The sequence below is a fragment of the Myiozetetes cayanensis genome, unplaced genomic scaffold (genome assembly GCF_022539395.1).
Source record: "Myiozetetes cayanensis isolate MyiCay16 unplaced genomic scaffold, myiCay2020 scf6-25, whole genome shotgun sequence".
Lineage (NCBI taxonomy): Eukaryota > Metazoa > Chordata > Aves > Passeriformes > Tyrannidae > Myiozetetes > Myiozetetes cayanensis.
This window is the reverse complement of record NW_026087853.1, coordinates 51377967-51388492: the sequence shown is the minus strand read 5'-3', so window position 1 is coordinate 51388492 and position 10526 is coordinate 51377967.

The following is a 10526-nucleotide window of genomic DNA, read 5'->3' as shown; positions in this document are numbered from 1 at the left end:
GCTAAGCTTGATCTGATGCAACAGAAGCCTTCTTTTTCCATGAGGAAGTTTATTCAGTAGGCAATGTAGACTTACAGATCATATGTCATGAAATCTCTCATTTGTGATGATTCTGGGGATCAGGAAACAAAGAGTTCATAGTTTTAAGGAGAAAGTTGCACTGGAAGCTGAAATATTCTGAAGTGGTCACTTGAGATGCAATTTGTTGTTTAGTAGTTCTTAGTTCATATGTTGCATGTTATACCAAGAACACTACAAACATCCATGAAACACTTATGTACAGGGCAAGTTAATGCCTGACTAAGTGTAGAGAGCAAGCCTTGTCTTTCGTGGCTGAGTCAAATATAGCAGTGGTAGCCTAAATATGTTTTCTTTAATTCTTTCCCTCTTGCTGTGTTAGAAGAAATGGAACAAAATACTAAGCATAGGCAGGAGCCTTGATGTGACTTGGATGGAGGAGCTTTATCTGGAAATAAGTTCAGGAGATGGAGAAATGTAGAGGTATGTTAATACACACATCTATGTGCCTCTCTGTGTGTGTGTGTATTATGTATGTATCTGACAATAAGAAAATCATGTGTGCAACAGCTTCCATGAAAGGAGAATCAAAAGAATACAGTTCTTGAGCAGAAATATATGAGGGAAAGTTTTAAAAAAAGCAGCAAGCTGGCCCAGGATGTGAACTCAGGAGGAGTGGGATGCCAGGGAGGGTGGGTGTAGTGGGCTCTACATGAGAATACCTGGTAGGGCTTAAGTAGAAGAGCAAATGAAGCTTCAAAAGTGAAGCTCAGATTTCCCTTTGGAGGTGCCAAAAGTCCTTAGTTGTGCACTATTTGCTGTCAGTGTGGTTCACAGGGAGCCACAGTTTGCTCTGGATGTAGAGCCAGGGATTGGGGGTTGCTTGTGACTGTGTACAGAACAAGTACACCAGGCTCTGTAGCTGTCACCAGGTAGAAGACCTGTTGCAAAATTCCAGCTCACCTGGCTTCTGGAGGTGCTGCCTGGAGTAAGACCCAGCCATGGAAAGCAGCTTAGGGTAAGAGAGTGAACTGTGATTTCTGTGAGGTTTAAAGTTGAAATTAAGGAAGTATTTCAGAAAACTCTGAATTCAGCATCTCATGTCCAGCAGGCAAGTCTGTCTTGAACACTGCTTATGAATTTCTGTTGGCCCCCAATTTGCTGTTACTGATGCTGGTGTGAGGGGCTGCATGGAAAAGCTGAGAGGTACCAGTTATTAAAAACAGGACTGGCAGAAAAGTGCTCAGGGGGCCTGTCTGACTTACATAGCACAACTATTGTGCCCCGGCTCCTGTAGGTGCTAATTCTTTCAGCAAACTTACAAAAATAAAACCCTGAAAAGGCTCATCCATGCTGAGAACAGCAACTGCATTCAGTGGGATAAGGAAACTTAGCTCCAGGAACTGAATACCCAACACTGCAGGCATTGCTGTCTTCCTGAGCTGGTCCAGAAAGCCCTGCAGCCAGTGCCTGTGGTGTGAGAGGGATGCAGCATTGCTGAAACAAGCACATCACACATACCTGACCCAGCTCTTTGCAGGACACATGTTCAGCTTGACCATTTCTTCTTGGAGTGGATAACAAAGGCCTTCAGCTCTCTATCCCAGCAGGATATGTTTCCACATGCAGGAATGGAGAAGTAAAATCTGATGAAAAAGATGGTCTAGCTTAGGGATGTTCTGGACACATGCTCTGGCACACCTTCATGTGAGGTACTAGAGCCCCATCCCTCCCTTAAACATCTCTCAGCATCTGTTCTTGCCTGGAATATTGGGAAGGGGCTCAAACAAGGAGATTTTAGAGGGTTTGGGGAGCTGTGATGAAGAGGCATAGGGCTGTGGTGGCCTACCCGAAGCTGCTGTTCCTGGGGCTGTTGGCACGCGCAGCTCCCTGGGGTGCTGTCCCGGGGCTCAGGGATGTGCCAAGGCAGCAGGGTACCATCGGCAGGGCTTCCCACGAGAGGGCAGCATGTGGCCCGAAAAAAGATAAAAACTGCTACAGTCCATGCTGACAGGGGTTGGGTCTGGATGGTTCTTCTGCAGCAGGAGGCCTAAAACAGACAGTCGGCTGAAAGTGCGGCTTTGTTACCTCAGCAGCTCTTGTTCCCAACCACCGCTCTGATCAATATTTTTGAAGAGCAGAGAGTAATTTTGTAAATGACCTTGTGTTTTGAGTTATTCTATTTTTACAGCATGCAAATATGGGGCCTAGCAAGATGCATGCTCCTGAGCCAGGCATCCACCTCAGATTGCAGCGGGACAAGACCCTCTTCTGAACTGAACTCTGACTGTTGGTCAAGGCCATTCCCCCTTCTTTTCCAAATTACTAGTGAGGAAAGGAAATGTGTGGGTTGAAAGTTGTTGATTTCCAGGCAGAATAAACCTCAAAGGAAGCTGGAGGAAATGGACTGTGAATGTGTAACTTCAGTCACTGTTATTTACTTCTGAGAACAGTGAGTGATTCTGGCACTCTGCCTGACCCATCACTCTCTTGACTCAGTTTTTACAGATGTCAATAATGAACTTTGAACATTTGTCTTTGAAAATGAAAGTGTGTGCAGTCAGCCACTGATTTCCTCATCATTTGGTTGCTCAGCTTGATCGCAGCTTGACTCCTATTGGTGGTTAGACAGATGATCTTGTGGTAAATTATACCCAAGGTAGGGCAGAAACACCTCAAAGCACCGTGTGCCTCATGTTCATACCCGCAGTGCTCATGCTCCTGCTCTCCTGGGGCAGCTACCTTCCTTTTTGGGCATAGTGTGAGCTAAAGTATCTTTCGGCTGACTAGACTTGAAGGTGGAGATATTTAATGAAATCACAACATGGCAAACACAACCTCTGTGTTAGGAGAGCTACATTGAAGTACTGTTGACGATTCTGTGAGCAAATATTAGCACTGAGTATCCAGTAACATGTCTGACTAAATCTTACCAGTCAGGAGTTGCTGCAGTTCTGCATGGGCCCTGGGAGGAGGGTACAGTGGTAGCTCACTTATACTTGCAGCACTTGAGAGTGCTGGAGTCTTGGCTTCATAAAATAAACATAAGGGCTCCACAGAGGTGAGAGATCCTGTGTTTGACTAACACTGTGGTGACCTCCTCTTTAATGCTGATGTAAATCATATTTTTATCTTAAAAAGATATTGTAAATATCTTAGGCTCACATTTTGATTTATGCTCATGTTCCAAAATAAAGATATTTTGATACAATTGATGAACTCAGGATTTGAATGTTTCAACTTCCAACATTTATATACATTTTTTTTAACTTATAGCACTCAAATCCTGAGTTAGTTGAAGCTTCATCTGTTGTGAAAACAGAGCCAATCCAAACTTGATAAAGAGCCTATACAAAACAAGCCACCCCCTTCCCTTCTCTTCTGAAGGAGAGGTGCGAGGCTGTCCTAGATCTGAGCCCCGTAAGAAGGTGGAAATATTTGTCAAATGAAATCCCTCCATGAATAGCCCTTTAACTGGTAGTGGCAGAAGAGGTTCACAGTCAGTCTTTTAAGAAGTATAGTAAGAATGTTGTTCCTTGGTGAATCCCACATTGGCACGAGTTGAAGTAAGCACCTGTTCTCAGGGCTTTTGCAGAAGAGCTGGGAAATTCCAATTCTGTTCAACCTCACTTGCTTACTTCGTCACTGGAGTTTGTTATTTTTGTCACCATCACCTGGTAAACTGGGCAAGCCATACAAGGAACCCTTCAAAAGGCAATACTGTTGCAGAGCTGACCTGTACTTATCCTGTTCCAGAGACAGAGCGATCTTTTTTTTTTTTTTTTCTTGGCAAGGTTTTAAATTATGTTCTGAGATTTGTGTTCTCCGTGAGGTAAATTCCACAAGAGCTTGCCTGAGGAGTTCCCCCTCCCTTTCCCCAAGTACTGCTATTTAGGAATCATACCACTCCAAAGCATCTGGAATGAGAAATGCCTTTGCAGCAGATTTATACTTGGCCAGAGGGAAGTTCTCTAGCTAGAAAGCCAATAAAAACAGTGAGCTTTTAAAAGTTTGCTTAACTCCTTTCAGCACTAAGAGTTCCCCCCTGTGGCAGGGAACTTTCAGATACCTGTGCCAGCTCTAAACTTGTCACCCAAAGACAGGAGATTTGAAAGATCCCTTCTGCTGTATAAGTTGCCACACTTTTCTGATCTTGCTCCTGCTTGGGCTGCCTTGGTTTGCTCTCATCCCCAGTTCAGGTTTCAGCAGTTACTTCAGTCCTATCATTGAAGGATGAGGGCAGGGTGCTGAGTCTGTGGCCTCACACACTTCCATAGCTTCCATCTTTTATCCTGGAGCCAGCATGCATGGCACACTAATGAAGACTTGGGGTTATGGGAAGGAAAACCCTGGACAAAAGCACCTTGGCTGTCAGGACCCCAGTGGGAAATGGATGTGATATGGTCTTCTCCGGGTCCATTGTGGGCAGAATGCCAATTGTTTCTGGTAATAATTTATTGGGTTAAAAGAAAAAGGGAGAAAATGACAACTCATTGCTCCATGTGTGCAGCAATCAATGGGTAAATATTTAAAAGTTCTTGCTGCCAAGTTAGAATTGGGTCAGTAGATTACTTCCATAACTGTATCTAGGCACGTATGTCATCCTGGGTATCATGTATCCCCACTGTATCCCCACTAATGTTCAAGGTGTTGACTCAAGGAAAAATTTGGCCAGCTGCCTTATGATTAATTAGCCAAACAGATCTAAAGGCAAACACAGATGTCTCAAATATCCAAGGGTAATATATACCTTAAACACTGAAAAGGCTTTGCTTCTGTGCTGTTGCTCTAACATATATCACATGTGATTTCATGTACTAAGGAGTGACTTTTCACCATGCTGAGAAGGAGATGTTTTGCTCAGAGAGTGGTCTGCATGTAATTCCCATTCAGCAAAGCATTTAAGCAAGTACTTAAACGTGCTGGTGGATAGAAATGGATTGTTGCATTGGAGTAGTTAGACCAAGAATGGACTCCTTTGTGTCCACAAATCACTGAAAGGTTGCTGGTTGCTAGCGTGGCTGGGCTGTGTAGTGGATGCTGTGCAGAGCCTTTGTCCCTTGGGCTGAAGAAAGGAAGAAAATTGCTAAAGGGGCAAGGAAAGTATGGGTGAAAACAACGGCACATCTCTGCTGGAGAAAACTGGGTGCTCTTCTTGCTCTTGCAATGGCTGTTCATCAATGTCTTGGATACTCTGCTATTTAGGTGTCATCAGTCCCATGGCTTAACGACAGTGAAAGCCTCCCACAGCTCCCAGGATGTGGGGAGCCCATCATCCTTTTTTTATGGTCTGCTGTGAACTGTTTCAAGAGGCAAACAGCAAAATTCCTCCTGAGGGGTGGTTGCCATTCACCCCAGCGGGCTCCTTGGGTACCACCTCTGGTTTTTACAGTTTGTTATCAGGCTCTGCTTAGTCCAGGCAATCTGAGCTGTGTCTGGGGAGAGCCCCTGAGTGCAGCTATTACACAGCAGCGTTCACTGGCTCTGGGAGGAGCCAGGGCATTCCAACCACGGTGCTTGATCATACATGCGATCTTTTTCATTGCAGAACCCAGCCATGAGCCTTTGTCTTCTGGGTCTCCCTGCCCTCTCTTACCCCACCCCCAGAGCCAACCCCCCTTCCCTCATCCCACCAGCCCCGTGCCCTTCGGGGAGCCACAGACTCCCTGTTATTTCTTGGCAATTCCTGCTGGACTGACAGAACCTGATGGGAAGAAGAGGAGCGCCCTCTTTCTCCTGCCTTCCAGAGCTCAGAAATTCTGAGCAGCAGCAGCAGCAGCATTCCTGCGTGTCCAGCCCAGCTGCTCCTTGGTCTCCAGATGTCAGGCTTCTGGAAAGTTAGAAGGAAGTGAGAAAACCGTGCTTGTGTAGTGTGAAATGACTCGCAATGATTTAGCCTTAACAAGACCCCTCCTATATTTTTAATGACCTGAATGTAAAATTTATGGTGTGGAATGCCCAGCAGCAGAGGAAGCCTTCAGCACACAGGCTGCCTTTTGCAGGACAGGAGAAGTGAAATCCCTTGAGGTTTGGGAAGTCTGAGTGATGTAGTTATGGCTGGCACTTTGAATATATGTGTAGATTACTTCAAAACAAATATTTGCTGTTCAACTCTAACACACATATGTTAGGGTGAGAACTAGCATATATTAATGTTTCTTTAAATTAATCATTTTGAAAATTTTATACTGAAATAATTTTACCATTGCACATAATAAAAAGAGGTTGGTGTGGGTACATATTGGGAGAAACAACCTGCCCTCTATGTACACCATTCCCTACCCACCTGCCCAGGTGAAGTTCCTGAAGAAAGCTGTACATGGGACATCTGTGGAGATAGATATGAATTTGTCTTTTTGCTTGAGAAGAAAGTTCCCTGGTGTCTTCAGCTCCATGGGAAACTCTGTGGCCATGTCTGTGCTCGTGCATGCAGCTGATTTCTGAGCAGCACTGTGTTCTGAGTTGTGCCTGGAGCTTGTCTTGGAGGAAATCTCCCTCTTTTCCCTCACCCTTGGGCAGCAGCAGTGCGGTTCAAAGCACAGCAGCCACCATCACCTCCGTTAAGGGCTGTGGTTGTTCCTGACAGATCTAAGATGTGGAGGTTGGGGGGCCAGGCTTTCTGTCTGCCATGCCAGCCCCTGTGCCTATTATTCTCTTATCCCTTCCCCAGTGTTTGGCAAGTCACCAGGCCAGCTTCTCCCTTTCCCCTCAGCACCCTGTCCCAAATTCCTCATCTGCCTCTCTGTCGGCACATGGAACCCAAAGCTTCTTCCCTGGCTCACGTGGGCCCTGGAAGGGGCTCAGCCAGTTTTCCCAGGGCAGCAAAGTCGCCAGTGTGCTGGTTGCAAACTCCAAAGGCAGGACCTTCACCCGGCACAAACAGCTCCTAGGCAGAAGTTAGCTGTCACTGAGGGACATGGTAGAAGACACTAGAAAATGTACCTGACCAACTCTTCCTATGCTTTTAATGTTTTTTTGGAAGCATGTTTCAGCCTCTTTAAAACAGGAAAGATAAAGGTAAGGGAGCTCTTGCAAGACTTGCTATTTTAATCTCTTGGTTTGACATGTGCAGCTTTTGTGTTCCTGAAACTATCATCCAGCTCCTACCTCTGTATATGAAGAGAACTAGACAGATAAGTTCAGTTCAGTCTCCTGGAAGAAGCTGTGCAGTATCTGATTCCTGAAAGCAGTGTCATCTGTGCCCCTGCTCCATGCCTGCTGCCACCAGCTCAGGCACCTCACAGAACATGGGAAATAAGGGAAAGGAGGTTGGAACTGCACAAAGGATAAGCAGGGGGAGCTGCCCTGGGAAAAGTTGTGTCCATGAGGTGTTCGTGCTTGTGATGGGGCCTGTATCCCAGCCCAGGAGATCCTTTCCTTGGTCAGCACTGGAAATACAGAAGGTGAGTGTGGAGTTACTCTATGAAATGGGCCACATCTCTCAGGAATCTCAAACTGATTCTACCGTTGTATGTTAGAGGATCTCTCCAGCTCTATCTGCAGTCTTTGACTTGCTACAAATGATGATTAAGAGTCCTTCTGGATTTTTGTAGCCAACCTTTTTAGAAAAGGACTGGTCTGTAATCTCCAAATTATTCCAGTTATATGCCTGAATATGCTAGATCTGACCCTTACTGATTCGCTGATGGACACTGATAGCTTCTTTTTCTACATCAAGTATTGTGGTTTCATTTTCTCGAGTTCTTCAGTCTTTTCTCTGGAAACCGATTCTCTCAAGTTTTCTCTTTGTGCTGGGGTAAATTATTTCTTTTAGACCTACTGCCTGCTGCTGCTGCTTCTGTTTTTGTTAAATTATACTCCTCTGTCCTGAGTTTTCTGGGGCATCTCTGCATTTCTTCAGGGTATGGCAACCACTAACAAGTCACTTCTTTTTAGGGAAAGATGAGAAATCAAGGAAAATAAAAAAAAAAGGGACCGACCCACTTCCTATGTTGCCTGCTGCCGCTTTCCTCTCCACCGAGAGGAGAGATGAAATGGGGGTGTGAACGAAACTCCACGGCTCTTCTTTCCTTGTGCTGATTAAGCTGCAAGCGTGACTGGGTTCTGAGCCAGCATAAACAGACTGTAAATGGGGGTATAACATTGCTGGGGTTTCACTCAGCCTCCATCACATGTAAAGCAAATTGTGTTTGCAGGCAGGACTGGTGTCACTGTGTCTGCCATGAACAGTGGCTGATAAGCATCCTTTCCCCTCCCTCCAGGGTGCTGCCCTTTGGTGCTGCCTTCCCTGTCCTCAGCTGTGATGGCAAAGGGTGTGTTGAAAAGTCCGGGGAAAGCACCATTTCCCCCTGTTCACTCTTTGCAATAGGTTTGAAAAATGAGGACAAAAGCACCGCTGTCCTCGGCTTTCCTGGAGTGACAGATGCCCTGGGCACAGGACAGAGTTCACTGCAGCTCTGCTGGTACCTGCAGGGCCACCTGCCTCCTGTCTCCAGCAGCATGTGCCACCCATCCCTGCTGGCTGCAATCAGCATCTCAGCTTTCCAGCAGAGCCAGCCTGTCCTGGAGGGCAGGGACAAAGCCCAGGCTGGAGGGGTTTTCTCCATCGCAGCCCTGTGAAGCTTCTTTTGACATTGGCCTTGACTGGAGTTGTGGAGGGATGCTCCATGCTGCTCTGAAGGCAAGAAAAGAGGTTTTGTTCCTCGGAGCTTCTCTTGAGTGAGGGACAGTGGTCATGCACAGGCCTGTCTCCACTGATTGGATAGGAATTTTTCTGAAATGTGCCCCTATTTAGACACATCACAGGGGGAGGGAGAGAAATGCTACTGGCTAATCTGTTGCAAATAAATGACCAACTCGAAAGTCAACCACTGGGTTTGAGCTCTCCAAACAGAACCCTTATTTCAGTGTGGATCCTATAATTTGGGCAGATAACTTACTGCTTCTTCTACTTTCCTCTTGCAAAGGATTAAAAATCAAGAGGGGAATTAGGCTTTTATCTCATTTGTCACTCTTCATCACTGAGCAGATTTTCTTCTGATCTGTTGTCACAGGGTGCATTTATACCACAGAGCAGAAGTGGAATTGCAGGGCTCAGACAAAATGCTTGTGTGCTGAATGGAAATGCAGGCTGCAGCCTCAGAGCTGCTGTGTGAGGGGGCTTTTCATGCTCCACCTGTGCTTGAAGCTTTACTCTTCTTACCATAAGCCAGAGCTGACTGGGCATTTGCTAGTACATCAGGTAGAGTGCTGCTACTTCACGGAGCTTTTGTATTAAAAATTGCCTTCTGGTTTCAGTGGCAGCCCTTCTGCTTCCTTCTGTGCCTCCTTGCCTTCAGGAGAGTGTGGATGTAGTCATATATCTTTATTTAATCAGCTGGAAAAGTGCCAGATAGCTCCCAAGGTGAAAAATAAGGTGCTTTTATCCTCCTGGCTATCTGTGCCCATAGCAGAACAATGGTCCTGTCAGATAATGAGGCTGAGTCAGCACGGGGAATAAAAATTATATCCCCCTCCAGATGTCAGCACTGCTATCCTTCTGCATTCTGACATGTTCACTGAGCCTGGCCCAGCTCATGCGTAATGCCCTTTATGTGAGGCTGTGAAATAATGGGCTCAGGTTTTATGGCATTCTGCATCCTCATTTGATTTTTTTTCCCCTCTCTTCCAGGTCACGTGAGGAGGGGCTAAACATACACAGCCTGTCCACGGCTGCAGAGCTCAAATGTACAAGTTTACCCACAGAGTGTTGCTGTTTTGGCATCGCTGCAGCAGCTGGCGTCAGCCCTGCTCAGTGACAGCCCCACTCCCCATGCTAGGAGTGGGAGCTGTGGGGTGTCAGTGCTGTGGGGCACTGCTGTCAGAGATCCTCCTGTAAAGGGACCACTGTCAGCCTTAAGTGTGCTCATGTCTCATAAGATTTACATTTGAAATGTGCTGAGATGAAGCAATAGGTGGTTGGCCTGTGCTGTTGGGGCTGGGTGAAGGTGAGCAGGGCTGGCTGCAGCTCATTGCTGCTGGGGCTGGATCCTGCCTGGCCCCCTCCCTGCTCTGGGGCTTTGCAGCAGCTCACAGGGAAGGGAGGAAGGAGAAACTGCTGTTGCAGTTTAAAGTAACTCTGCCTGCTTGCTGTTCTCATTACTTTCATTAATTTAGTTTTCCACATATCTCAGTTGCTGCAAACGGAGTGTCTTTCTCTGTCTGCTTTTGAGGGAAGCCCTATTTTCCCTCTCTGTGCTCCATGTTACTTTGGGTCTCCTTCCAAAACATTTTTTTTTTCCTGGCCTCCCTTGTCCTTTTCCTGTCAGTGACAAGAGTGGTTCCTGGAAGCTGGCCAAAGACAGGTGGTATCTTGATGAGTGGACAGGGTGAGTCCAGGCTCTATTGGTGGGGAAGAGCAAAATAGGGTCAGTGCCCCAGCTCCTCACAAAGGCAGCAGAGCCCTGGAAGTCAAGCCTGGCATAAATCCTGGGCTAAGCTCTGCTTTTCTTGTGATTAACCTAGCGCATCAAAGTTCTCTCTTAGTTTAACAAGAACCAAACCCACGT